Below are 27,950 nucleotides of genomic sequence, written 5' to 3'. Positions count from 1 at the left end.
GCCAATCGCGTCGCGCAGAGCTATAACGCACATATAGATAGTTCCTCTCGCTTAGCATACTCCGCCTGTTGCCTCGGCCCCACAAAGTCAGTAATATAGTATTATACATGTACTTTATTACTTGACTACGAAAATTTGTCAATTTTCATCCGTCTCGTCCAGCATCATCGCTTCGAAATTAACTAAAGCGTCTCCCTGAAATATAAAATAATAATCATTCAGTAAGTCAGACGGTGAGATGGTATAGTGGTATAATCTAGAAGTGCAACACCAATGGGTTGTGGGTTCCAGTTCGTCCGAGGTCGACTCCAGAATTTCTCCAGAAGTGTTGGAGGTTTATCTAGGCGTCTCCTGCCCATCTCATCCGCGTAAACGGTGTCTTATAAAAGCCTAGAAGTGAGCCGTGCTACAAGTAATTACCTACGGAATAAAAATAAATAATATCGGCCTGGTGTTCATGACCGACCATAGTAGTCGATAAACACCATGAATACAACTACAAATGCTTACAAATACAGTCAGCTATCATCCATTGGGTATACGGTATTAAGGGAGTCAGTCGTATCTATATAAATCATACCAACTTTAGCTTCTAAATGGAGAAGCACATTCCTTCATTGCTCTTTATTGCTTTCATATTGTTTCAATTCATTCTAATTAGTTGGGGGTAGTATGGTACGGAATGGAAAGCAATATCGAAATGGAATATGGAAACGTGCATTTATGCACGATAAGGAAATATTTCCCATACTTACATACTTTGACAGTTGTGCCAGTGCCATGACAAACTTTTGATTTGTCATATATATTGCAAACAAACATAAATTACTGACAATTCCCTGTTTAAATCTCGAATTGCGGCTAGGAATCAACCATGCGATCGATATAATTTTGAAAATACTAATAGTGATAAATATTCAAATCGGTGTACTTTTAAAGCGAAGGATATTCGACCGCTGAAACCGTCCACCACCGTTACATCTCGAGTATCGAAACTCGCACTGAGCAAACTACCAAGAAGAGTTTCAAAATCGTAGAATCTGAGAACGTGGCAGTGACGTAAATATTTATGATTTGATCTACTTCGCACGGATATAGACATCCTATCCGTATCATTCACAAAAATAGAGTCCTGTCAGTTCTTTGCGACTGAAGAATGGATATAGCTGATGTTAACTAATGAAGCTATATAATGAGTATAGCCCCTTTATGGGGGGGGGGGGGGTCGTGCATTCCATCCGCTATTATATCGTGGTAGCGATGTAAAACACGATTTTGAGTTATATTCTGATGCGTCAATACATTTGTTCCGTGTTATGTTCGATTTTATTACAATATTACTGCCACCAGAGGGTTCGCACACTGGTATTTCTTATCACGGGTCTATATTGTTTTTGTTTTGATTCCTAAAGTATATAATTTATCATAAACAGTCCTACTTGACGATTTGTTTCCAGTGATTGGACAACCTATTTCGCTGACATACGACACGAATACATGGTGAATGGAATTGATAGGGCTGTTTATATGGTAAAGTCCATCAAAAATATTTATCATGTAGCCACGGAATATTCCCACACATTAAAAATATACTGCCAGGCATATTGGGAGACTGAAAAAGTATTGGGCAAAATGAAATAGCGCTTCTATGGCATGGAACATCGCTAGTAAAGTATGGAACCAGTGAGGCGGGTATGGAATATCGGATTTTCCCTTTCCACGCAAATGCCCTCCCAGTGTTGGGAACAAATCACTACCTTCGGGTCATAAGTCAACTTGATTCATTGCACATTTTAAGTTGAGTCAAGTCAAAGTCACCATTTCTTTGGAGGTGACTCGAATCAACTCACGAGTCAAGTCACAATTCAAGTCAGGTTGCATTTCCAAAGTACGATACGTTTTATTTCCGAGATGTATGACCTACAGAATGAGTCGCCATTTATTTTGAATCGCGGAACGATTGTAAGAGTTAAATATACAGGCAGAAACACGTTGTATCGCTCACGCATACATACAACTTCTGAACTACGTAAGTAACTGTATAGCCTGAACCTCAGAAAACCCAGCTGCATACTCATGCAATGCAATTTAGGCCTGCGCCAATTATTGACGAATAACATCAACTTATAAACTATATTCTCTTTGGATTTATTTCAAAAAAGGGTTTGGTTAATGTGAACATTGACCATTGTGATCATTCTATATAGCAGATTATTTGTTGTTAGAATACTATAACTCACTGCTACTTTCCAACGCAAGCTCTAAGCTCTGGTTACTTCGTTTGCGGTCAATTTATTGATGATATAAGTAGGGAGGGTTAGTGAAATGCACAATAACTGAATGATTGGGCGCTCTCAGAGGTGACACCAGCGTATTGCGAACAACCCGAACGTGTGCATGATACAGCGATTTTATCTGCGCCGATTTCTTGATGACTTGAAATTTTGGTTTGAGTCACGAGTCAATGCACATTTCTGAGACGCCGAGTCAAGTCAAGTCATTTTTGCCACGTGACTCGAATCAAGTCAGTCGTACGAAAACAGCGAATCGATTCATCCAAACATTGCAGCCTATACTAATATCTGTAATAAGGACTCAATCTTTGTGATATAGGTGTGACATACCTCTAGGTCCTGATCATAATCTTGATTAACATCACCTGGCCATGCGCTCACGCTGTAAACAAAGTATATGCATTTCTTACAGTATGACATTACATATAATGCATAAAGATGGCCTCGTACTCGTACATCCCCTGGAGCAGAGGTGGGCAATTATTTCTCCCGGCCGGCCAAATGTGAAGCGAAAAATTCGTCGGCTGGCCGAAACAAAAAGTCAAGTCTATATGTTCTGCGGCATGCAGTTCTATTTCTAAATGAAAAGCGGCAAAGTACATTGTTAACACTTGTTGCTAAATAGATGGATTATTACTAGGCCGCGTCGCTAGCTGTGTGACTTGGTAAAATAGCCTTGCGGTTTTGCTATCTTAGCTAGCAGGTCCGCATCGGCCGAGTGTACGTATTCACTGCAGACATGCATGGGGTGATTACTTCTAGAATGTATAGTCGATTGCGATTACGATTATGATTACACCGGACAACAAAATGAAAATATTTTTTAGGCAGAACATCTGGGAGTCGTTTCTGGAGTTTTTGAGGTTGCTGATTACGAATATCACATTAGTTGTGTCAGATTGGCTCTTTGTCATAAGATATTTATGCACATAAAAAAGCCCAAAATTACTGTATTTACCCTTGAATATTTCACTTGGTAGGAAGAAAATGGTAGTTTTTTCCAATTTTATACTGCGCATTAATAGATAATTTCAATATGCAATTGAATAGTAGGCTACATTCATATTGAAATAAACCCGAATATTTTCGGCTGACACTCGTCAGGGGTAATTTTCAGCAACTAGTAGAAAATTGGAAAGAACATTGTATATCAATAATCGTATCACAAAATATGACGTCACTGCTGTTACGGTCCTGATTCTAGTTACAAGTCCCGCTAACATAGTGTATCAGCGGATGGCTATGGCGGCAGATCCAAATATGTAGTAACGAATACCGAGACAACGATTGGTGGAAGTTTTAAGTAGGCAGGGTGGTGATTATTGTCCCGCTGCGAGAGATCGCTGGTATCTGGACTGGAGTGCATTGATGACCTGATGTATGGGATGGCAGGAGTTCTTACAAGCACACTACTTATGTACTACATGTTCATCAAATAGCTATTTACAGTATGTAAATAATTCGTTACACAATGTGGCGTAATAATGAGCAGTGGGGTTTGAAAATCCGACGTTTCTGCTATCCATAACCTGGTATAATACCGCATTGCTCACGAATCTTCATCAGTTGACGTCATGGTTGTCAGCGTTGTAACCAAGTCACAAGGCTCTGAGTAACAAGTCAATCTCACTTTTATAGTTTTGACTCGAGTGAAGTCGAGTCATTTTCAATTCACCACCGTGTCAAGTCCGGGTCCAAGTCACGGAGTAGAGTGTCGAGTCCGAGTCATAGTAATTTGATTCGGGTCCGAGTCCAATTCAGTGTGTTGACCGTTCAGTTCCGAGTCAATGTCATGATAAATTCACTTTTTACAACTCTGTTCGGTGATATCGAATGCTTCGCGTTCATAATATACTAATTTTCCTCACTTTTAACAGTTTCTGGTAGCATTTTCTAGTACCAGTACTGACAGACGAAAAAATAATAGTGTAACAACTTTACTGTTCTTTGAAATTACAATAAAATGCCTGTCTTGGTAGACCCAGTCTCGAGTCACATGATTTGGTCCGAGTCGTGCGCAATGACTCGAGTACAAGTCGAGTCAATACAGAAATTGACTCGAGTCGAGTCGAGTCATTTCTCAGTTTTAAGAAAATGACTCGAGTCAAGTCGAGTCACCAAAAAATCGCGACTCGAGTCAGTCTCGAGTCATTAAAAACCTGAAAATTGTCCATTACGATAACGATTACTTTGGATTTCTTTAGAATGTAATTGATTGCGATTACGATTACTTGAAATTGCTGTAATCGTCGTAATCGATTACGAATACTAATCACGACTACCCCATGTCTGATTCACTGCATGATTTTTCTCATAATGCCGACTCATATTATATTAATCAAACACAGAGACCTGTATGGTATTCACTATAAACAAAAATACCGGTTCACGGCTGACTTCAGTAAACAAATATTTAGTGCTTCAAATCTTGTCGAAATGCCGGCCTGCATAGTCGCATCTTTCATTGGTTGACTTAACATTTTTGTGAGTAAGGATGACCGCTAATCACATGCACTAATAGCATTATTTTACGAATTAGGATTTGGAAACGTATGACGTAACAGTAACAGGTAACTGTTTAGAGCACAGGCCGCGCGGCGTATATGTATAGAGAGAGAGAGAGAGAGAGAGAGAGAGAGAAGGTTACGTAATCACTGTACAGAGTGTACATAAACTACATTTTTAAGTAAACGCAATATCAGATCATGAGTTACAACTTATATTTTTCACTTCTCCCAGCATTTCATACATTTGTAATTTGTAAGGATTTAAAATAACATAAGTAATACAGTAAGACTTACGTCGGTATCGGTGATAGTGAAAATCTCTGTTGGATCATCACCGGAACTCGCGTCTGCGCTCCTACACGAACTCCCCTCCTCCTCCGTGCTGATGTCAAGCGCATAAAACAGAGAGTCACAAGTAATAAACTTAATAGAGCGGTTTTCATTTTATGATCTGTAACGCGCCATGAAGTCTAATCAATATTTTTACTTAAATCGTGAATGATTGAATCCGCCAGGTTCATATAACCATCACTTTTCCGGGCGGGTACTTGTATGGAAACATCTCTGACCGCTTCCGTATACCAAACACACCGGGTCCTCATGGAATATAGAAAAGGGGGCGTTGACTCAATGACCTGCCGTTCCGTCGCATCGGCATCGTCCAAATAAGTCAACGCTGCAGACAAAAGTGAATTGTCTGTCATTCACGTGCTTAAATATCAACAGGAAGAGCACTCCATATCCTTCGCCAACGCCTAACGTAAACGGCGTCAGGTATCATTAAATGAGAGGGCCTCGAATTCATATGGTTGATACATATGGTTAATATCACTTTCGCATGAACGCAACACATCACGGCTATAGCAGCGGTTTGTTAATTTACTTGAGCGATTGTTTCGGGAAAGTATGCTGGGTGATGTTGCAATACAGAAATAATTTGCGACAGAGATTTAATCACTCACTATCGCTATTCGTGCTTCTATGATATCACCACACGCGCGCGATTCCGCACTTCTAATAAGTCAGTGCTAGAGTAAAACATGCAAAATTATCCGAAAACATGGTGTCCCTTGCGTATATTGGACACAGCATATGCTACACGGTGGGACTTATTATTAATTTGCGTGTTCTTGGAAAACATATCACTAAACTTTTATATGATGATCTTGTGTAATAACCAGGGTATGGTGTGGAACGGAACATTCCATACTCCATACCCGACTCCATCGTTCCATACCATACGCACAATTTTCCGTACCATAGCAACATTTTTCCATACCCTATTTGATACTTTTCCATCCTTTCGCAGTTTCTCAGCCCCTCAGATAATATTATATTTTTGATGCGTGGAAATTTTCCGGCATTTATATTCTAATCATTTTAGATGAAACGGGCAACTTGGACTAGGGTTACCATATTTTGGAATCGGGAAAGGAGTACAATTTTTCTAAATTTCCAGAGTAAAATCCGGAAAAAAACGGTAAATTTATCACGACATTGTGGATGGTTGACTAAAAATAGATCGCTTACGTTAGAACCACGAATTTCCTATTTAGCGTTATTTACGCCCAGTTTTACTCAAATCTATCCATCATCTTAGCTCTAAAAGCTGTAAAAGAGGACGAATTGCCAAGAAGAAGGACATTTTCAAAAACCTGAAAACGGAGGACGTATGGTAACCCTAATTTAGACAGCCCTGATGCACTAATTCTTTCCCACTGATTTCTCTGTGTCATATGCCAGCGAATAATACCGATCGTAAAATATATACGCTGTTTAGGAAGGAACCACAACAAAAGCTCATGACATGTAAAACTGTTGTGGCAACGCACTGGTAGCAGCAATACATACGATACATCAGGGGGGCAACATACGGCCCGCGGGCCGGATCCGACCCGCGGACAGTTTTTCGCCTTACATGATAATTTGGCCCGCGGACCCAGTCTGATGAGATCCCCCACTACAGTACTTGCTTACTACGTCAAATTTTAGTGACGGTATTTTATTATATACGTGAATGCGCATTGCGCGTGTACAGCGTGCGAGAGTGGGACTCAAGTTTATAGAAGCGAGATTACTTGCATTATCGGCATTTACAAGATGTGCTCAACCCTATTGTCGTTTGTGGTAATCATGCTGTTTGTCGACAACATTGGTGATATACACGAGGCTGATATTTCTTATTTTTGATTCATTCCGTAATCGCCGACTCAAAACGGGTCACGGGACACTTTTCAAATTTCGTAGAGGACGCGGCCCGCATGAATTCAATATCGAGATTAATTAGGCCACACAGTTGAACAACGACGCTATCTCGACACCTACTTAACCCTAATGAATTGATATCTAAATTTGTGGTACCAGGCTTATCGAGCGCCTTGAGATCTTTATTAAAGGATTGCACCGTGTGTTGATTGATCAGATAGCAGCAGACATGGCGGCGCCTGTATGACAATACCATTCTCAAATCCACATTGTCTTCGTCATTGCTGTCGTTAAAATACATTCATTAAATATGATTTATGCCTTGTATATGTGGATAAATGGGCGAATAATGTGTCGATTCAGCAATCCGGCCCGCCAAGTACTCAATGTTCCTATATGCGGCCCGCCGACTGGAGAAGTTGCCCGCCCCTGCCATACATGCACATTTCCATATTCCATACAGACAGTTCGTTCCATACCATACCATACTTTCATACCATATCATACCATGCCCTTATTATAACGCGAGCGGCGTTTTTGCCACATCCAAATATCCAATTGCCTCAATGATATATATAGATATATCTACAAATTCCAACAATATGGTTTTGTCGTGAGGAGAAATTCCACCACCTCTGGAAACATGGCACAACTGTGCATGTACAGCCTATAGTTTTTTCAGTAACCCTTCAAGTTGACTGTAGAATATAATTAATAATCCGTCGATTGTCGAACCATACCCCGCTTCTTACTTCATTTACTCGTAAGCAACTCACGCATTTCGAATTACTCGAGCACTGAAATCACGTCATCATTGAAATTGCGATAACACGGTGGCTGGATAGTTCAGGAAATCAGCAACTAGAGAAGGAGTGAACGTGAGGTTCACGTTCCCGTCCTGTGTTTGAACCTCAGAAATCTAGAGGTTCGCGTTCGCAAAGAAACCTTGGTAGGTTCCATACTGCGAACCTTTTTTCATTTATTACATTTTCCCGTCATTATAACATCATTGGCTGAAATTCTTTGCATTTCATCTTCGGACACTATCTGCATGTCGCTGGCAGCATAAAATAAATTCCTCAATAAGCGAGCATGTACCGTGACAATTTCCAAAATTTCATTCGCTTTGATACAAAAGTTTGCTCGAAATATTCAGCTTTCCGTTGGTGAATAATTAGTGACTTTCTGCTATGAGCGGATCACCCAATCATATAACATAGGCTTACCATATTTTGGAAATGTAAAAAGAGGACACTTTTTGAGAAATTTCAGACATGCAAAACTGGAGAAGAATTCTCAAAAACCGGTAAATTTTTCCCACTTGGTGATCGGTAGACTAAAAAAAAAAGGTCATCACTTCTGCTCAGAGCTCAAAATAACGTTTTTCACTCCACATTGCCAGGTGGATGACTAAAAAAAAGGTCTTCTTTTCGCACAGAGCTAAAATCACCGCTTTTCCCTCCGAAATACCCGCCGGAGCTTCACTTCTGCGCTAATTTGTGGCATATCACTCGCAATTTCCTCTAAATCTGACCTAAATTTTCAAAAAAGAGGACAAAATCTCAAAAAAGAGGACAAAAGGGCGTCCTCCGAGGACACTTTCAAAAAAGTCAAAAAAAAGGACAAATCCTCTTAAAAGAGGACGTATGGTAAGCCTAATATAACATCAATAACGAAATACACTGTGTAGCCTACATATCGGACATAGCCAGCGAATTGTGCTTATTCAACCAATCGATGAAATTGATATAAAGAATCCATCGTTGTCTAATGTAAGAATTCTACACTCTAAAAAATCTGGTAGATTTACTGGGAAATCTCTGTAATTTTGCAACGAATTGCCGGTAGCTGCCAATAACTGTGCGTAGCTTGTAATTCTACATTTTGATATGTAATATTACCTCAATGTAGCTCTAAAGTCAAGTTACCAGAATTTCTTCGCAAAATTACTGACAGTTACTCGTTACTGAAGTTCACCAGGCTATTGGCAAAATTGATTAGCTTGAAAATCCTGCAGCCAATGTATACGTGGAAATGAATGTTACTGATATCATTCTCGTGGTGATTTGACCTTATTCAACCTCGTTCGCGAGACTGGGGTCTGTCATACGGAAATTGTTGGCCCTTGTAACTATTTCAGTATAGTACATAGTAGGGTAAAAGAAACAACTGACATCGTAGATAGCCACTATATTATATTATAAGGCTGTGGCTATACGGCCGGTCTCGCTGGTTACATTCGTTGTCTGCACGGATAGGACTGATGAGTTAGAATATCAGTTTAGGATGTATAATATTGTTCGGGAAACTAGAAATATCAGCACCGCATGCTAAGTTGACCAGTTGTTAATGGCGAACAAGGCGACCTGTAATAGCTTACATTAGGTTACCGTTACGCGTTACTGATTTTTCTGAGATGCGTACTAAACAACCAACGCACGACTGTGACATCACAAGCTGCGTCTGCTTAAGTAAGTACGGTAAGTACTGACCAAAGAATGGTACTGACAACACATGGAATAAAGATCAATTTATACGCAATTAGATGGGAAAGAAAGGGACTAGATGTAATGATAACTGTTTCTGCAAAAAAACGACCTAAATCAAACATTATAACGCAGTGGCCAGTAAATATTATCGGTGGCATGTCAGCGGATGAATACCACTTAATTTGAAATCGTCGAGTGTCGTATCGTCGTCTTCTGGCCATTATTGAGATTTGAGCAAAGGGTGGAGCGAAGCTTGTTGTGCTTGAAGAAAGTGGACACGATCGTTGAAGATTCCTAGGAATGCTGATTGGGATACGCATCGTAAAAGGTACAGTACTGCATAGTATTCGTTACCGTGAATATCTACGACTGCGCACACCACCGGGATGGCTTTGATTTCATGATTGAAATATTTCATTCGCCGCATTCTCTGTTCTATTTTGGGATGTTAGTCGACCGATATACTGACCTGTGACACCACATACTCTGCCGCGGAGCAGTTGAAACTGTTGGCATGTTTATGTCATTTTTGGGCCATAACATAGAGTTGTTTCCATCCACTGCTGGATTTGTTTGGCACACATGCCACCTCAAATGAGGAACCTTTTGCTTCAATACATAAGATCAGTGGTTCTCAACCTGGGGAACGCGAGAAATTGACTAAGTCTGTATGAATTCTGACTAAACGTGTTTCACAACCATTTTCAGAAGACGATCGTTGAAGATGAAACTTATTTCGTATTCAAGAAAGCTCGCCAAATTCAAACTCCAGCAGTTGCGCTCAACTTCATTTAAGCAAATTTGTGATATTCTTTGAAGATTTAGAGGAATTCCCACGTGTAAGTCATTCATTACTTCATAGCTTTGGCAGTAGCCTAAAGCTCGTTGCACTGGGTAGCTGTTGTTAATAGCTGGCGAACCGAACTGCACTGCGTAAGACAGACTTAGATGCAATACAGGTTTCTCGGTTTCGCCCTCAATTAAGCTACCCTATATCAACACAATTTAATTCAATTCAATTCCAAAACTGATCAAATTGGGCATGGCAGTACAGAACGACGCCTTGTTCTCTGTAGTCACTACCAGCATTAGGGTTAGTCTCAGTGCAATCTACCTTGAAACAAATTGATGTCCTGTCCAATGTTTTTTTGCTATATTCAAACAAGTTTGGGGAAATTTGTCAAAAATGTTGAAGACTGGAATACGGATTTAAACTTGGCGTAAGACATACCATATGTATATTATTAGATCAGGGATGGGCAACCTGCTGCCGTAGATGGGAATTTGTGCGGCCCCCAACACCTAATTCAATTAGTATGTGTTAGCATCCGTCGACATTCAAATTGAAATTACTAATTCATTCCCAATTTTTTTAGAGATTTTAATTATTCTTGAAATTTTCTTCGCGCTCCACGCCATTCAACATAAATTAATATTTTGATTCTAATATAGTAGCGCCCTTCTAAATCTGACCAGGAATCAGAACCATGTGCTCCTCACGAAATAATTTTTTTTATGGTACATTTGGGCGATTTCAATATATTTCCCCTACAGATACGATGGACAATCCTAATCGGGGGTCAAGAAATAACAGCATGCAATAAAGTGCATGACTAATAATAATTGGCCCACACAAAGATGCAATATCATTTATAACTTGCCCGCTGCATTTGATAAAGTAAGTCATGAATCTCCGCTATATCATGTAAAAGGCGGAGCCGTCACCACACAGTGTACCAGTACCGGTAGGGGAGATGTGGTACCGATGGATCACTGGGACCGAAAATACTTTGAAAATTCTCTATGATAATTCCATGATTGCACTCCGTAAACTTGTCTACAATTGCATGCTGGCAAAATCTTTCCTCACATACAAAAAAAATCGACGTGCGCGAGCAATGGGGTCTCTCACAGATGATTTTTGTTTTAGGGGGTGTAAACTAAATTTAGATCGACATATACATTTTTCTTTGTAACCTTCAACACGAAAAAACCAGCAATCATTTTTATTGTGAAGTGTAGGGCTTGTATCAGGCTATATAATGGCACCTATTAGTTTTTTCAGTACTTTCCTTGAGTGGACTTTTTTCGATTTATGTATAAAATTCGTAGGGTGGGGACCGATGATACAATAGCCAAATCAAGCAAAATAATCAAGCATACTAATCACGAAACAAATGAAACATGCTTACGTATAGAAAATCTTTATGTAATAATTGCATATGATGTTTTATCGCTATAACGAGGTATTTGGAAGTCACACTGTCGATTTTCATGCAATATGTATGTACCCTCAAATTTATAAGTCCGAGCCTAAATCGAAACGTGATTTTATGACAACATTCGAGTTAATATTTATTCTATTTTTTGACCGTTACGACCAAACATTCTTCTTTGGCTTGCTGTAGCTTAGATTATAATACTGAGAAAGAAAAGTAGTGACATTTGAGTTTTTTAGGGTATATGTGTCGTAGGTCCCCGGGTCGTGTGTCATTGGACCCACCGGGTGGGGACCGATGACACGTTCGAGCAACAAATTTTGAAAGTCCATTAATATTTTTTGAGAAGACGGATATTCATGTATATGTGCGCGATAGGTAGAGCTTGTATCAAAGTGCTGAGCCAGCAAAAGATCTGCTGTTTACGGCTGAACATTTCAGGGTCAGCGATCATTTTTCGATTTTTGATCCATCGGTACCACATCTCCCCTACTTCAAAAATTGTTATATTTTTGTTACCCTATTTGTCTTAGTAGTAGTATTATAATGTCATGTCTAGGTTAGGAACTTTGCTTAATATAGTGACTTACGCGTGAATTCTTTTTAGTGGAACTGCAAGATACTAGGTCCACAGAAGGAATGAGGACGAGAAAAAGAAACAATTGGAAGTTTGGCCGATGGTGGGAGACCACTCGTGTTACTGCATGTCTCCTAAAGAAGAATTAGACCTCCAGCAGCAATACTTTTCCATCGACAATCTTCTCATCGTGAATCATGAATGAATATACAGTTTGTTCCAATCTCGTTTTGGGGGTGTGAAGAAGCTTTTGCGATATTTTAGCATCGGGTTGCTTTGCGATAGGTATGGGATGTACGTGAATTTACAAGCTGGTATGTAATCCTGATTTACACAGACAGCATGTATGTAGGTGTAGGTAGTCGGTAAAATTACAGTGTGAGTGGCAAATATACAGGATAAAATGTAGATTGGATATACCGGAGGTGATTGTAACATTACAGTCTGGCGTCTAAAGTGAGATTACCGGACGAGTGTAAGTTAAATTTACATTGACTAACGGTAATGTTAAATTACCACGAAATGTCTGGCTTCCGTGCTTCCAAATATTTCGCGGTAAATCGAGGTTTTTTTTTACAGTGTAGCAGGCATACGGGATCCATCTTGATTTGATATGTTTGTTGTTTCATAAAACTAAATCCGTTCGATTGGGGGGGTGGTGGCTACTGTATAAATTGTTTATGGGGTAATATCGGTAGCCAGTATAGATACCCATTTTACAATCTGATCAATATCAATATAGCAATAGTCAGACGCCGACTACATTGTCCCATCTAGCCTCGACCGCTAAAGCGTTTAATCTTAAATTCCCTTGCAAGTCCCCGTCGAAATTATTGGCTAAACGACGAAAGATATTGATTTTATGGGAAAAATATATAATTTGATTGATCCGGTTGATGTGTGACCTGTCGCTAGGTATCGTGCACATTGAGATATTACTTATTTACTGAAATGTTGGGTGGAATTAAAAAAATGACATCACGTGACGTCATAGGTTCACCTTAACGTTCGCGTTCACATGAACCAGAACCTTTTAGGGTTTCGCACCATCCCTATAAGCAACTCTAGTTGTAGCTGTAGCATATGTATGCACGTTCTTTTGCCGCGATAAGATGTTATGTGACGGTGCCGTAGCAAGATGGATAATTGTTTTTGATTTTAATTCTATGGCAGGGGTCTGCAACGTTTTCATAAACCAGATGAGACGGGTCGCGTTAGGGTTGCATTTAAAACAAATTGTTGTTTGGGGCACTTTGTTTAAAACATGTCTTCAACAGTGTTTTAAACAAAGGTATTTTCCAAAAAATAATACTGTGTATATTTAAGTTGTATAATCATGCCATAATTGTGTAAATACTTTCCAAAAACCTGTTATATGAGCCTACGGACAACGATTACCACTCGACATAGCTGACCTTTGGGATGGTGTTAACGCGAGGTTCACGTTCGCTTTCTGTGTGTCTGTGAACATCGGAAATTTAGAGGTTCACGTTCACAAACGAACCTTGCTAGGGTCTGCACTGTGAACCTTTTTCATATATAACAATTTTCGCCTCATTGTAACATCTTTGGTTGAAATTTATTGCATTTCAACTCTGAGGCCACTATATATGCATGGCGCCGGCAGCATAACAAAAATTTTACTTGCTTTGTTACAAATGTTTTCTCGAAATATCCAGCTTTCCGTTTGTGAATATCTAGTGACTCTCTTCAGTGAGCTTGACCCGCAATCACACAACATCAAGAGTGACATACACCACATGGAGGTAGCCAGCGAATGATGCTTATTCAACCAATCAATGAAATCGATATCGTTGTCTGATTTCGAAAATCTAGCAGGCATACGAGGCCAGGGTCAATACTGACTTCATATGTTTATTGTATGATCAATCACAAATCCGTGCAATTGGGGAGTTGGCTACTGCTGTATAACTTGTTAATGGGGTAATATCGGTAGCAAGTATAGAAGCTCGTTTTACACTCTTCGCAATATCAACGTAGCAATATTCAGACGGCGAATGCATTGTCCGGTCTGGCGGTTAAGGCGTAGGCTTATATCCCCTTGCAAGTTCTCGTCGAAATTGTTGGCAAAGCGACGGAAGATATTTATTTTATGGGATTATTATATCATTTAATTGCCCGAGTTGATACATTTGGCGACGTTTAAAACGTCAGCATTGTGGCATTATGTGGCCCGAGTCACCGCTAGGCATCGCGCACATTAACATAGGCTATCACTTCTCTGAAATGTAGGGTTGGAATTAGCAATATGACGTCACGTGACGTCATGAGGTTCACGTTAGCGTTCACACAGAAGCCTTCAAAAATGATAGCGTTCACACGAAGAACCTTTCAGAGGTCCACACCATCCCTAGCCGACGTATACGATGTGGGATGGTTGGCACCCTCGAAATAGTCTGTTCAGCAGCTATAGTAAGTAGATCATCTAGATCAGAGGTCTCAAACACGCGGCCCGCGGGCCGCATGCGGCCCTCGAGAGCATTTTGTGCGGCCCGCGACGGCATTTTCGAATTTCAAGTATTCAACAATACATTGAATTGCCATATATCTTTTTTAGATATAATAACTTGATGTTCACCCTGAAACTACTATAAACATCACTGAAATCTCAACAAACTTCACTATCACATCAATTTTAAAAGCTACCATGCGGTGGAAGATCAGCTAATACGTCACATTTCTAGTTCATGGCGATTAAACATGACCCGTTGATAATTCGTGACTGAAAATTGTTATTTGGTTTGGTGCGACCTTCCCGTAAAATTACTCGATTTCGGATTGACTGGGTGATTAAATACAAATGTCTCGAGTTGAGTCGGGTCTAACGTTAAAATCAGAGAAGGACTTGCGACTAGGGCTGGGCAAAATCGAGTACCTGGGTGATTCGATTCTGAATCACGTAATATGCTTCGAGTCAAGTCGAGTATCGAGTATCACCCATTATGATGTCACAACACAATGTAATACGTCAAACTTCAAATATGTACTGTTTATGCCACCACAAAGAATATAATGCCTGTTATCAATCTCATAAATGATACTATGGTATTTTTGGACCATACCGATTTCATTCCACTTAGTGACAATGTTGCGGGATAATCATGACTTTGGAAATGTGCGACGTCCAGTAACCTTCGTAGCTTTGTACTATATGTTTCGTATGCTGCAATACCGTCAACCAAGGTTTAAAGGCCTCAACAGTGAAAATTAGTATCGCAACTATAATTCTCGTTGATAAATTAACTTTCAGTGGAGAGAAGCGTATAATTTCAGTACTCGAAAAAATCGTCTTTTACTGCTCGACTCGAATCATTAAAATTAATACTCGATTCAGATTCGAGTACTCGAATCATTATGCCCAGCCCTACTTGCGACTCGGAACGGTGACTTGTTAATCCTACGGACGCAACAATCTACGCAACTGTCATGGGGAGTAGTAATATATCAAAAGGTCTTAGATTGTGTTGCGTAGGGTATGCATATAGCTATCTAATCAGGTCAGTATAGCAACCATTGGCATTCTATGACCCCCGTGACTGATAGTTGGTTACATGCTGGGTGTTGTTCGTTCTCTTTATCCATGTTATTATCGGTGGCGATTAGGGTAGTGGTAAGCTCTACAGCTGTAACTATAGTACACCAATGAATTATTCGCCGATTCGACATTTCTATTCCTGGGGTTCTTAACCAGGGTCCGCAGACCCCATCGGAGTACGAAAGCACCACATCTGGGTGTTGTTGTTGTTGTTGTTGTTAGTATTGTACATATGGTGTTCGGCTACTATATGGTCTTTCACACCAGGTCTTAAGAGTCTGACAAATCCTTCAGCGTCACAACTGTCTGCCGGTGAGTACAACGAATTCAGCCACTGGCAGCAAAATCCGCGGGTCTGATAACAGTTTCGTGGGCTGAAACGGTATGCCTAGATTCGCCGCTGTCGTCTTCAAGTGATCGCGGTGGGTCGAATAGCGTTCGCATTCAATTAAAAAGTGGTCGACCGTCTCGTCGATACCGCACGTATCGCACAAACCCATCTCGTGACATCCGATTCTGCGAAGGTGCCAGTGGAGTCTACAGTGGCCCGTTTGCAATCTTATCAGAATTGATGATATTTTTCGTGAGGATATGTTGCAGCTTGGCATGATTGTTTGCGAAGCAAATATTTCGCGATATTGCGAATAATCGTCTGATTCCATGAATTCATCATTCCATTTTGCTCACAGTGTTTGGCGATTTGCGATCGTACTTCCTTGATTGAGAGCGAGATTTGTTCGACCTCATGATCTGGCGTTGGGCACGCTGCGCCTCTGGCTAGCTGGTCAGCACATCAGGGTGTGGGAGATGCATTGTGGAATTAGGCCTATATGGTGTGGAATATTTTCTTGGTCGATTTATTAAACTGGAAAATAGTCTTCGCGCTACGAGCGATTTTATGTAAACGGGCTTTCTGATTATATTATAGGTATACCACCAGAAATTGTGGTGAGAATGGACAGCGGCTAGGAGAAATCTCATTGGAAATACAAGGGGTACAATCGCTAAAAAGGTTAAGAAGCAATGATATTGCTATGGCTAAATAATGATTATATTAAAGTTGTTATTGATAATAATCGAGGGCAAAATCTAACGCTGATTTAATTTGAATTTAACAATGGCCTATACTTATTACGACTTTATCAAAACCAGGATTAGGCTATACCGCTCAAATGCTTTGATATGAAATCATGCTCCAGTAGATTTTGAAATACTCCACATAAAATTGTTGCACGTCAAAGGTCCACTAGCTGCAATATTATAACCCGACAGTTTTACGATGGCATGACGCATCCTGTCGTATGATGTCTATAACTCATTAATTAGAAAAATTGTGCCCGGCACAAAACAATTTTATTCAAATATTTGAAAATGTGATTTTTGTTCCGTGTCAAGCGAGAATAATGCAATATTAAATTACATTTCCACGATGTTTGTGGAATGCCTGTTTACAAAGTCCCGTCAAATAAGGCCTACCTGGAAATTATACAATGAATATCTCTAAGAATGATAATGCGGCCCGCGGCGTCGTCAAAAACGAGGAAATGGCCCGCGAGCACATTTGAGTTTGAGACCTCTGATCTAGATCTAGGTCACCGGTTCCCAATCTTTTTCGACTCATCGCCCTCTTATCAAGCTCGTCACAAATTTTCGCCACCCAATATTTACGGATTCGAAAAAGTCGACATATATATGCGGGAAATTTATACAATTAACTCTGATCGCTGGTGAATTGACTAAAAAAGGTCATTTTTCCGTGCAGGTGCTCGGAAAAGCGGTTTCCGCGTCTACTTTCCGTTGAGCTGACCTTTTTTAGCCAACTTTCGCGTTGTATGCAGAATAGGCAGTCTTCGCTTGCATCTTTTGACGGTGGTAATTGAGTAAGAAGAGATGTGGTACCGATGAGACACTGGGACCGAAAATACTTGAAAAATTCTTTGTGATAATCCCATGAATACACTCCGTGAAATTGTCTACCATTGCACGCTGGCAGAATCTTTTCTCACATGCGAAACACTTCGACCTGCATGAGTTATGCCTTCTGTTTTTTTTTTTTGTTTTTTTGGAGGGGGGAGGTTGTCTTCATGGAGAATGTTGACTCGTAGCCGACGTGTTCAGGAATTATACGATAATGTCAATGTCAATTGTTGTTGTCCATGTTATTACAAAACAGAATCATGTCAATAGCAGCTGTATCAGGTGTAGCATATATGTATGTTTTAGACTGGTAAATATAATACTCTCTAATTAAAAGGGGCCGTGATTTTTACGACAGAGTGCACCGACCAAACGACATTACCGATCAGGTATGGTTGTCTTTTGATACTTTTCCGGAACGACAATGATATCGCAATCACAGCATGTCTCAAAGTACACGGAATCTAATCTAGCGAAGCTATCAAATGATACACGCGTTTGTTGCTAAATAGCGCTTGTTGAAATCTGAATGAACATTATACGGGCCGCATACATCTTTATATTACAGGATGCCATCTTGGATGAAGAGTTTCTAATTCGCGATTCTCCATATAGTGAACGGTGGACATCAGCAATGTGAGCAGTGAAAATATATGAGAATTTTGCTACTTATCCATCGTTGAAAATAAAAGACTTATGTTGCCATATGTATGTCGACAAAACCGACGTTTCGTGATAAAGTGTAGCTTTTGGACCGTTTTTCCACCTTACGCGGCACAGTTATTGTGGTGAGGAATTCCGTTCCACATATTATTCGGTACCTCATTGGCTCTTTCATATCGCGTGAATAGTAAACTTTGGTACTGGTGCGCAGAGTGTACCTAAAGTAGGGGTGGCCAACCTTTTCAGCCAAAGGGCCATATGAGATTTACGGACTATTGCGCGGGCCACTTGAATGTTGATGACTGTTTTAGTCGTCCGATAGGAGCGAACCGAATTAGGTAACGTTGAAAACAAGACTTTTATTACGACGCTTTAAAATTGATAACAATTATGTCATGAAAATTGTGTGTGCAACTGTGCAGTGTGCACTGTGCATTGATGTCGTGGACGTTCGAGTGGGTCATTCCGGAGTAGATTCGGAGTGATGTGATGACCTTTTTTAGTCAACACAACAATATTTCCAGTAAACATTTTAAAATCAGCTGTTTTCAATCCCGGTAATCTAACTTTTATGATTTGAAAAAAGTGTCCTCCCGATTCCGAAATATGGTAACCCTGGGTCACACGTAAGCAGATGTATAGTCAGTAACGAAGTACTTTTATTTGCAAATTACTCAAGTATGGGTTCATTGTATACTTGCGACAAAGTCAGTCTTGTGTTTATGATTTTGAACTACTTCAACTTGGGAGTTTTCAGTTTTTCAGACGATACTATAGCCCAGTGGTTCCTAACCTTTTTTAGTGTCAGAGCCACATTTCAAATTTCAGAGTACGTTTGGAGCCGCACGAATACATTCATTAGGTATAACAAAGATTATAAAGATTATAAAGTATGAAGGCACGTACCAACGAATAGCAACACTACCATGAAAAAATTCAATTTAATGTCCAACTTGGCATTGGCTTTGAGCTTCAAAAAGTTTGTCAAAGCGAGGCGTCATTGCAGAGAATGCTGAACGCTGCTTGGAGTGGTAATCGGTCAATCGATCGCGATATTGATTTTTGATGCTGGCCGTTTTGCTATAAAGTGCTTCACATACATAAGTTGATCACAATAGAGAATCGTTTTCCTGGGCATTGGTTATGAAGTTGAGATACTTTGCCTCTGATCCTTGATTCCAAAACTCAAGTAAAATCTTCACTTTTTAATAATTGCTTGAGCTCGATATCTGACTGCATGTCTAGCAACTCAAGTTGAAAATTACTAGGGGCAGTGGCCACATTATATGCAATAGGATTTGAAAACATTTTCATCGTGGGCAAGAAAGCATACATTCCGTCAATGCGACGGTTGAACTTATCAATAAAGTTGCTGATAAGCCTGTTCTATGCATCAAATGATCCATTGGTTGATGGTCAGATACCGTTGGAAAATGTGTTGTAACACCACCTGCACTTGAGTCTGGTGGTGAACTGAATTAAATTTGAGTGCCGCATTTGAGTGTGAGCACTGAGCATACTTTCCAGTCTCCACCCATAATTATAAACTCCAGACTCCAAGCCAAGCAATGATAATTTTTTTAATAGGAATTTGATTTCTCTGTGATAAATTGATTTTTTAAAATATTTGTGGGATTTTCAAACGTCAATGGGAGCCGCAAGAAGGCTAGCTGAGAGTCGCATGCGGCTCTGGGAGCCGCGGTGGGGAATCACTGTTATAGCCTAAAATACTTACTTTTTTGCATACTTGGAAATCTCTACTTCTATTCTTGTACTCGGGTTGAAATTTACGCCGTTATTTATACTTCTACTATAGTACCAACCAACGGTGACTACTTCTTTAACCAACTCTGCCATCAAGTTAATAAAACAACAACATTCGCAGCCCAGCAGATTATGGTTCTCGGACTCCGTGCTACATTTCTTTCAAAGTATATATGATGTCCACTCAATATTATCGGTGAACCGATTATATCGGTCTCTACTCGCGAACAAAAATTCGTGTTATCGAATATGTTTTGTCAAAACGATCAGTATGTGCATATTTTGATGCATTTAGTCCATTCTCGATGCATATATTCTCATTCGATAAGTATATCGTCGTGATGGTACATTATCATAATCTGCGTATCTTTTGGACAAGAAACCATGCCGCAAAAACATGTGATTTTATATCAAATGCTCCCTCCATATATGCTGCGGGCCTGCGCACTGCCGATACGGTCTCCTCGAACAGAAAATTTGAGCTGCGCACAACAAACCAAATCCAACCTATATTGAAAATGAAATAAACGCCTAACAATTCATTCCATGCTATTTTTTCAGTTCGAGGGTATTTTTCTACGTCAATTGCAAAACCCAGAAATATTTTTTCGCATATCTATAGCGACCAAGTAAGCTCTGCGCTGCGTATGTACCTTGGCTTTTCTATGCGTGTTGGAGCGTTATGCAGCGTTAGGCATGGTGTAGAAACTATCTACGTGTTTCTGTCTCAGTCTGTTAGTGACGCAGACGTGTCTGATGCACCTTTATTAATGATAGTTCTCAGCGTCATCATAACGACGGAAAGCGTGATACGATTGTAATTTAGGCCATTTTTATGTTCGGGAACTCTATCGAAAAATGATCAGACGCAAGCATATGTGCGCTCTGTAAGTGGAGAGTTGCAAGTTACAATCATAGCGGTAAATTTTCATGTACGTTTGGGTAAACAAGCGACGCGATGAGAACACATAAATGCATGATGTAAAGCTACAATTTGAAGTCATGGTTCCTTGCGCTCGGATCACAACGTATCTCTCTAAACCAGCGGTTCTCAACCTTTTTGTCTTCGCGGACCCCTTTTCGACCGTCGCGGACCCCCTCAAGTTTTCGTTCAAAATTAGCTCAATTATCGTGCAACCGTCAACTGTCTTGTGCAAAGAGTAAATGTAGACTAGTGATAAACAGCAACAAAATGACTTTTGAAAATAACAGCACACACTTATATGTAGTAATTGGGTAGACTTTTATTATTTCAGAGGGATTTTTCCAGCTGTATTTACTTGTCTTGAAAATCAGCGTCTACGATTTGATATGAACTAGTGCGGAAAATCCATGTTCACAAAGATTTATTGGTGGCGAATGTATTATTATCGCGTAGCGACTAACCCTTCTGACGACAGCTTTTGGTGTGAGTTTTTAATTAACATATCACCTCAAGCCTATAGTCATTTCTCTCTAGCATCTCATATTGAAGTTATTTAGTGGTTATATATCACATGAGAAATGCATTTCGTGGCGAGGATTCAATTCCTTCATTAGGACAGATTCGGAAAAAAAATTCAGGAATTTCTATTTCAAACGACCGTTTACTAATTTGCTGAGAATGAAAACTCCAAATCCAAAATGTTTTTCAAACATCTCGAAGTCTCTCGTTCGACCTTACTATCTCCGACATTTCATTTTTCCACAAACCCCAACAAAACATCTCTAAACAGCATGTTTACATCAGCAGGCTATTGGCAATTTGACAAATAAACTGAGTTTGCACGGTCGGATATTTCATCTCAGACGACCATTTCAATGATGTGAGTCCTAACGTTTTAGTTATTATGAAATGAAACTGGCTCATGCTTTTCCTAATTACAAATAAAATAAAAATTGGGTTGTCAATCATTTTACCAATTTAGAGGCGTCGCGGACCCCCTGAAAATGCTTCACGGACCCCCAGGGGTCCACAGACCCCCGGTTGAGAACCACTGCTTTAAACCTTTCCAGAGTCAGATGAAGTGATAGCTATCATGGTTCTGACTGCCTGACTGAGTTACTGTCGTACCGACTTCAAAAGTATATATTTCATTCAGGTCGTGGCCCTAAATCCCCCGATAATCATTCTCGAATGTGAAAATTTGCCATCGCGACAGTCACGCAGAGCCATACTGCACATAAATATAGTTTCTCTCGCTTAGCATACTCTGCTTGTTGTCTCGGCCCCACCAGTGCGGCAATATTATAATATACATGTACTTATTTATTTGATTTCGAAAATTTGTCAATTTCCATCCGTCTCTTCCAACATCATTGCTTCGAAATTAACTAAAGCATCTTCCTGAAATAGAAAAAAATACTAATCATCCCGCCTGTCATCATCCATTGGGTATACGGCATTATGAGAGTCAGTCGTATCTATAATCGTACCAACTTTACCTTATAAATGGAGAAGCACATTCATCCATTTCTCTTCATTGTTTCCATATTGTTTCAATTTTTTGTAATTACCAGGGTGTGGTATGATACGGTATGGAACGCAATTTCGATATGGAATATGGAAATGTGCATGCACGGCTTGATGCGGAAATATTTCCGATACTTTTATACTTTGAGAGTTGTGCCAGTGCCATGAAAAACTTTTGATTTGTCGTGTCGATTGCATGCCAACATAAATTACTGACAAGTCCCTGTTTAAATCTCAAATTGCAGCTAGGAATCACCCATGCGATCGATATATTTTTGAAAATATTATTAATGATAAAATTCAAATCATTACACTTTGAAAACAAAGGAAATTCGATCGTTGAAACCGTGCACCACCGTTACATCTCGCGTATCGAAACTCACGCTGAGCAAACTACCAAGAAGGGTTTTAAAATCGTAGACTCTCAAAATGTGGCAGTTATGTGAATATTTATCATTTGATGTACTTCGCACGGGCACATATATCATTATCATTCACAAAAATAGCTTATCTGAGTCATGTCAGTTCTTTGCGACTGAAGAATGGATACAGCTGGTGTCAACTATATGATAATATGGGGAGATCGTACATTCGATCCGCTATCGCAACATGGTAGCGATGTAAAATACGATTCTGAGTTATGTTCTGTTGCGCCGATACATTTGTCTCATGTCATTTTCGATTTTATCAGAATATTACTGCCGACAGTGAGTTCGCACACTTGTTTTTCTTGTCACGGCCATATCTTAGTTTTTTCTGTTTTGATTCCTAAAGTACATCAAGTATCATTAACAGATATACTTGACAATCTGATTCCAGTGATTCGACAAACCTATGTTGCTGACATACGAAACGAATACACTGAGAATGGTATTGACAAGGCTATTTAAATGGTTAACTTCGTCAAAAATATTTGGAATGTAGCCCACGGAATATTCCCACACATTAGAAATAGTTTCAGCCATATTGGGAGACGGAAAAAGTATGTTACAATATGGAAAAATACTGATATGGCATGGGAAATTGCTAGTATGGTATGGGACCAGTGGAGCAGGTATGGAATATCGATCTTTTCCTTTCCGCAACAACGTCCTCCAAGTTTTGGGAACAAGTCACTGCCTTCGAGTCATATGTCATCTCGATTCATGGGACATTTTGATTCGAGTCAAGTCAAGTCACTTGGTTTTCGGAGGTGAATCGGGTCAAGTCAAGTCAAGTCACGAATCAAGTCACAATTCAAGTAAAATTGCATTTTCGAAATCCGATGCTCACTGCTAGTTTACAACGCAAGCTCTACGCTCTCGTCCCTTCGTTTGGGGTCAATTTATTTATGATATAACAATAGAGGCTCGGTGAAACGCACAATATTTGAAGGATTGGTCGCTCTCAGAGGTCACACCAGCCTATTGCGAACAATCCGAACATATGCATGATACAGCGATTTTCATTTACGCCGATTACTTGATGACTTGAAATTGACTCGTAAATTTTGGTCTGATCGAGTCACAACTCAATGCACATTTCGGAGACGCCGAGTGAAATCAAGTCGAGTTATTTCTGCCACGTGACTCGAATCAAGTCAAGTCGTACGAAAACGGTGACTCGAGTCATCTCAACACTGTGCCCTATACTAATAAGGACTCTTTCTTTAAGATATGGGTGTGACCTACCCAGAGGTGGTCAGTAACGAAGTACTTCTACTTTTTGGAAGTACTCAAGTAGTTTTCCTCTACTTCTGGTACTTACTCAAGTAGATCTGATTTTCTCTACTTCTACTTCGTAATATTTTGTGATTTACTTACTTACTTTTCGCTATTTTCAGTTTGTCAAGTAGAAGTAGTCCAATTCCCCAATACGAACGATGACTTGAGGAATTCCGGGGCTGTTTTCATGGAGTACCAACATTTAATACTCATAAAAGTCAAGTAAAGCCCAGAAATTTTATTGCGCTTCGCGCATAGTAGTGATGGAGTGACAAATATGTTTTCATGAAAGTATCAGTGAATGTAATTTAGGTACCGGATTGCTTGGTTCCTCTCACACTGCATTGTCGCCCATATCAAATATTTCATCACAGTAAGTATGACCCACCACAACGTTTGAAACTACCGTTTCGCAATCTGGCAATTACCTATCGTATTGTAATCTAGCAGCCCCTTACGTATTTGTATTTCATTTTAATTGCGAGTATCATACTTTGAGTTCTAATTACTTTCATAGATGTTAAAGCATGAACACAAGTGTAGTAATGCCTCCATTTTCCGAAAATAAAGCTAGCCTACACTAAATATAACTTTTGCGATCCACAATATTTGTTATTAACGTATAATAATCACGCAAAGTGATGTAACCGTATCCGATACAACTTCTACGTATTGCTCTTCGCCTAAACTTGGGGCCTTATAATATGGGGTAGGGCGCGATCCCATGTTATTCTCTAAAAACGGGGTGTTCTAGTAAACAAAGGATAAGTATCGCATTTTCATATCAGTACTATAATTTGCATTCCATGATGCGAAACAATACTTATTCTGTCGAAAATTGATACCTCCTGGGATGCATCAATACGAATCAAGCTCCCTGCACGTGCCGCATAGCTCAATTCGCAGCTTTTGACAGTCCATGCGAACGAATTAAGACTGTTTTCAAAACTACTTACTTACTTGAGTAGATTTAAAGTCAGTTAATTCTACTTCTACTTCAAGTAGTTTTAGGTGACTTATTGAAGAAGTACTTCTACTTGTACTTGAGTAGATTTTTTCCGTCGCTACTTCTACTTCTACTTGAGTAGCTTTCTTGACTACTTTGACCACCTCTGGACCTACCTCCAAGTCCTGATCCCTTTCTTGATTAACATCACCAGGCCATGCGCTGTAAACAAAGTATATGCGTTTTTTAGAATATGTCATTATCTACAGTGGTGGCCCTGCGATTGGGGGGGGGGGCTGGGCGAGACTTCCGGGGGGGGGCTATAAGTATGTAATCGCAGGTTCTGGGGGGCTCCGTTTCGCCTACCAACTTAACAGGCATGCAGAGACTTTTATGATTGTCGTGATATGGGACTTTAATAACAAATGCGGATATTTGATGATTGACTGATCAGAACGGAATCATCTTCTTGATTTGTACAAGGATTTCCACGTCTATTCGCTACAAACCTTGAAATAAGCTCTAAAACCAAAGAGGGGCCCCCTCGGCCAGGGGGCCCCGGGCGACCGCCCACCTCGCCCACCCCAAAAGCCACCACTGATTATATATAATGCATAATGATGGCCTCGTACTCGCACATCCCTTAGAGCAGAGGTGGTCAAATTTGTCTGCCGGTCGGCCAAATGTGACGCAAAAAATTCGTCGGCGGGCCGAGACAAAACGTTTAGTCTATATGTTCTGCGGCAGGCAGTTTTATTTCTAAATTGAAAGCAGCGAATTACATCGTTAACACATGCTGCTAAGTGGATGGGTTAATATTACGCTGCCTCCGTAGCTCTGTGTGTCTTGATACAATAGCCTTGCTGTTTTGATAGCTTAGCTAGCAGGTCCGCATCAGCCGAGTGTATGTATTCGCTGCATCATTTTTCCTTATATTGCCGACTCAAATCATATTCCTTAAACACATATACCTGCTTGATACTTACTATAAACTAAAAATACCGGTTCACGCCTGACTTCTGTAAACAGATATTAAGTGATCCGATTCTTGCTGAATTGCCGGCCTGCAGCCGCAGCTTTCATTGCTTGACATTACATCGTTTGTGAGTGAGGACGACCTTTAATCGCATGCACTGATAGCATTATTTTACGGATTAGGATTTGGAAACTATGACGTAACAGTTTATAGCACAGGCCTGGCAACAAAAAAGAATAGAACTTGATATGGAAACCGTGACTTGTAACTATAATTCTTACGTCATAATTTACTATATTGGCTTTATTTTGAACCTGGATTACTCACATGACATGGTTACTCACAGAGAGAGACGGAGAGAGAGGAGGGTACGTAATCACTGTACCTAAATATAGACTTCTAAGTAAACGCATTTTCGCATCACTTTATACAGTAGTTCTGGTTCACACATTAACATTACAAATAGTCTAAATTCCGAGTAACTGTTGGCGCGCTGCTCAGAATCGCGTCGCGGGCCGCACAGTGTTCAGGTCTGCATCAGAGTGTATTATTGATAATATCAGATCATGAGATTCGACTTCTATTTTCACTATTACCAGCATTTCATATATTTGTAATTTGTAAGCATTTAAAATATTATAAGGAATACAGAAAGAATTACCTCCCAACTGGTGAAAATATTTGAGCTCGCGAATACTTTTTCCGTTGTCCTTCTGTTTTCGTCCCTGCTGATGTCAAGATCATAAGACAGAGAGTTACAACTACCAAACAAACAGCCGTTTTCATTTTATGATCTGTAACGCGAGGAAGTCGAGGAAGTCTAATAGATATTTATTTATTTATTCGTGACTGACTGGATCCGCCACGTTCAAATAACCATCACTTTCCCGGGAGGGTAATTGTATGGAAACATCTTTGACCGCTTCCGTATACCTAACACACCGGGACCTCATGGGGTAGAGGAAAGGAGGCGCAGACTCAATGACCCGTCGTTCCGTCGCATTTGCATCGTCCAATGACCTCAACGTTGCAGACGAAGTCAACTCTCTGTCATTCACGTGCTTAAATATCAACAGGAAGAGAGCTTCATATCCTTCGCCAACGCCTAATGTAATCGGCATCAGGTATCATTAAATGGGAGCGCCTTGAATTCATATGGTTGACACATATGGTTAAGTTTACTATCGCATAAATACAACACATTACTGCTATAGGTACGGTTGGTTAATTTTAATTGAGCGGTTGTTTCGGGAAAGTATATGCTGGGTAATGTTGTAATTTAAAAAAAAGCCACTTCAATAATTTGCGACGGGAATTTAATCACTCACTGTCGCCATTCGTACTTCCATGATACCACCCGAGCGCGATTTCGTACTTTTATTAAGTCAGTGCTAAGCACAGATCTAAACATGCAAAATTGTCCGAAAATATGCCGTCCCATGCTTATTGGACACGGCATATGCGGCACGGTGGGACTTATTAGTTTGCGTGTCACTAAGCTCTTATGCTGTTGATTATGTGCAGTCAATGATAGCGATGGTGTGAACGTGAGGTTCACGTACGCGTTCTGTGTGGGAACCTCAGAAATTTAGAGGTTCACGTTCACAAACGAACCTTGGTCGGTTCTGCATTGTGAACCATTTTCATATATTATAATTTCCACCTCATCATAACATCCTTGA

The 27,950-nt window shown here is 40.0% G+C and overlaps 1 long non-coding RNA gene across 3 annotated transcripts; it reads right to left on the bottom strand.

Annotated features, from left to right (window-relative positions):
- Positions 1 to 94: 94 nt before the first annotated feature.
- Positions 95 to 27,436, bottom strand: LOC145452226 (uncharacterized). 3 transcript variants are annotated; one of them, XR_013919249.1, is made up of 4 exons: positions 26,930 to 27,436; positions 25,469 to 25,514; positions 22,169 to 22,517; positions 19,026 to 21,223 (listed from the first exon to the last, which is right to left on the bottom strand). It is a non-coding gene; the product is annotated as an uncharacterized LOC145452226 (long non-coding RNA). The 3 variants fall into 3 exon arrangements; XR_013919248.1 differs by lacking the exons at positions 19,026 to 21,223; positions 22,169 to 22,517 and adding an exon at positions 95 to 195 and having other exon boundaries at positions 26,930 to 27,431; XR_013919250.1 differs by lacking the exons at positions 19,026 to 21,223; positions 22,169 to 22,517; positions 25,469 to 25,514; positions 26,930 to 27,436 and adding exons at positions 95 to 195; positions 2,625 to 2,676; positions 5,096 to 5,951.
- Positions 27,437 to 27,950: the final 514 nt, after the last annotated feature.

The sequence above is a fragment of the Botryllus schlosseri genome, chromosome 12 (genome assembly GCF_051294905.1).
Source record: "Botryllus schlosseri isolate E-star chromosome 12, Bs_hap1, whole genome shotgun sequence".
In the NCBI taxonomy this organism is placed as follows: domain Eukaryota; kingdom Metazoa; phylum Chordata; class Ascidiacea; order Stolidobranchia; family Styelidae; genus Botryllus; species Botryllus schlosseri.
This window is presented reverse-complemented; position numbering and strand designations above follow the sequence as displayed.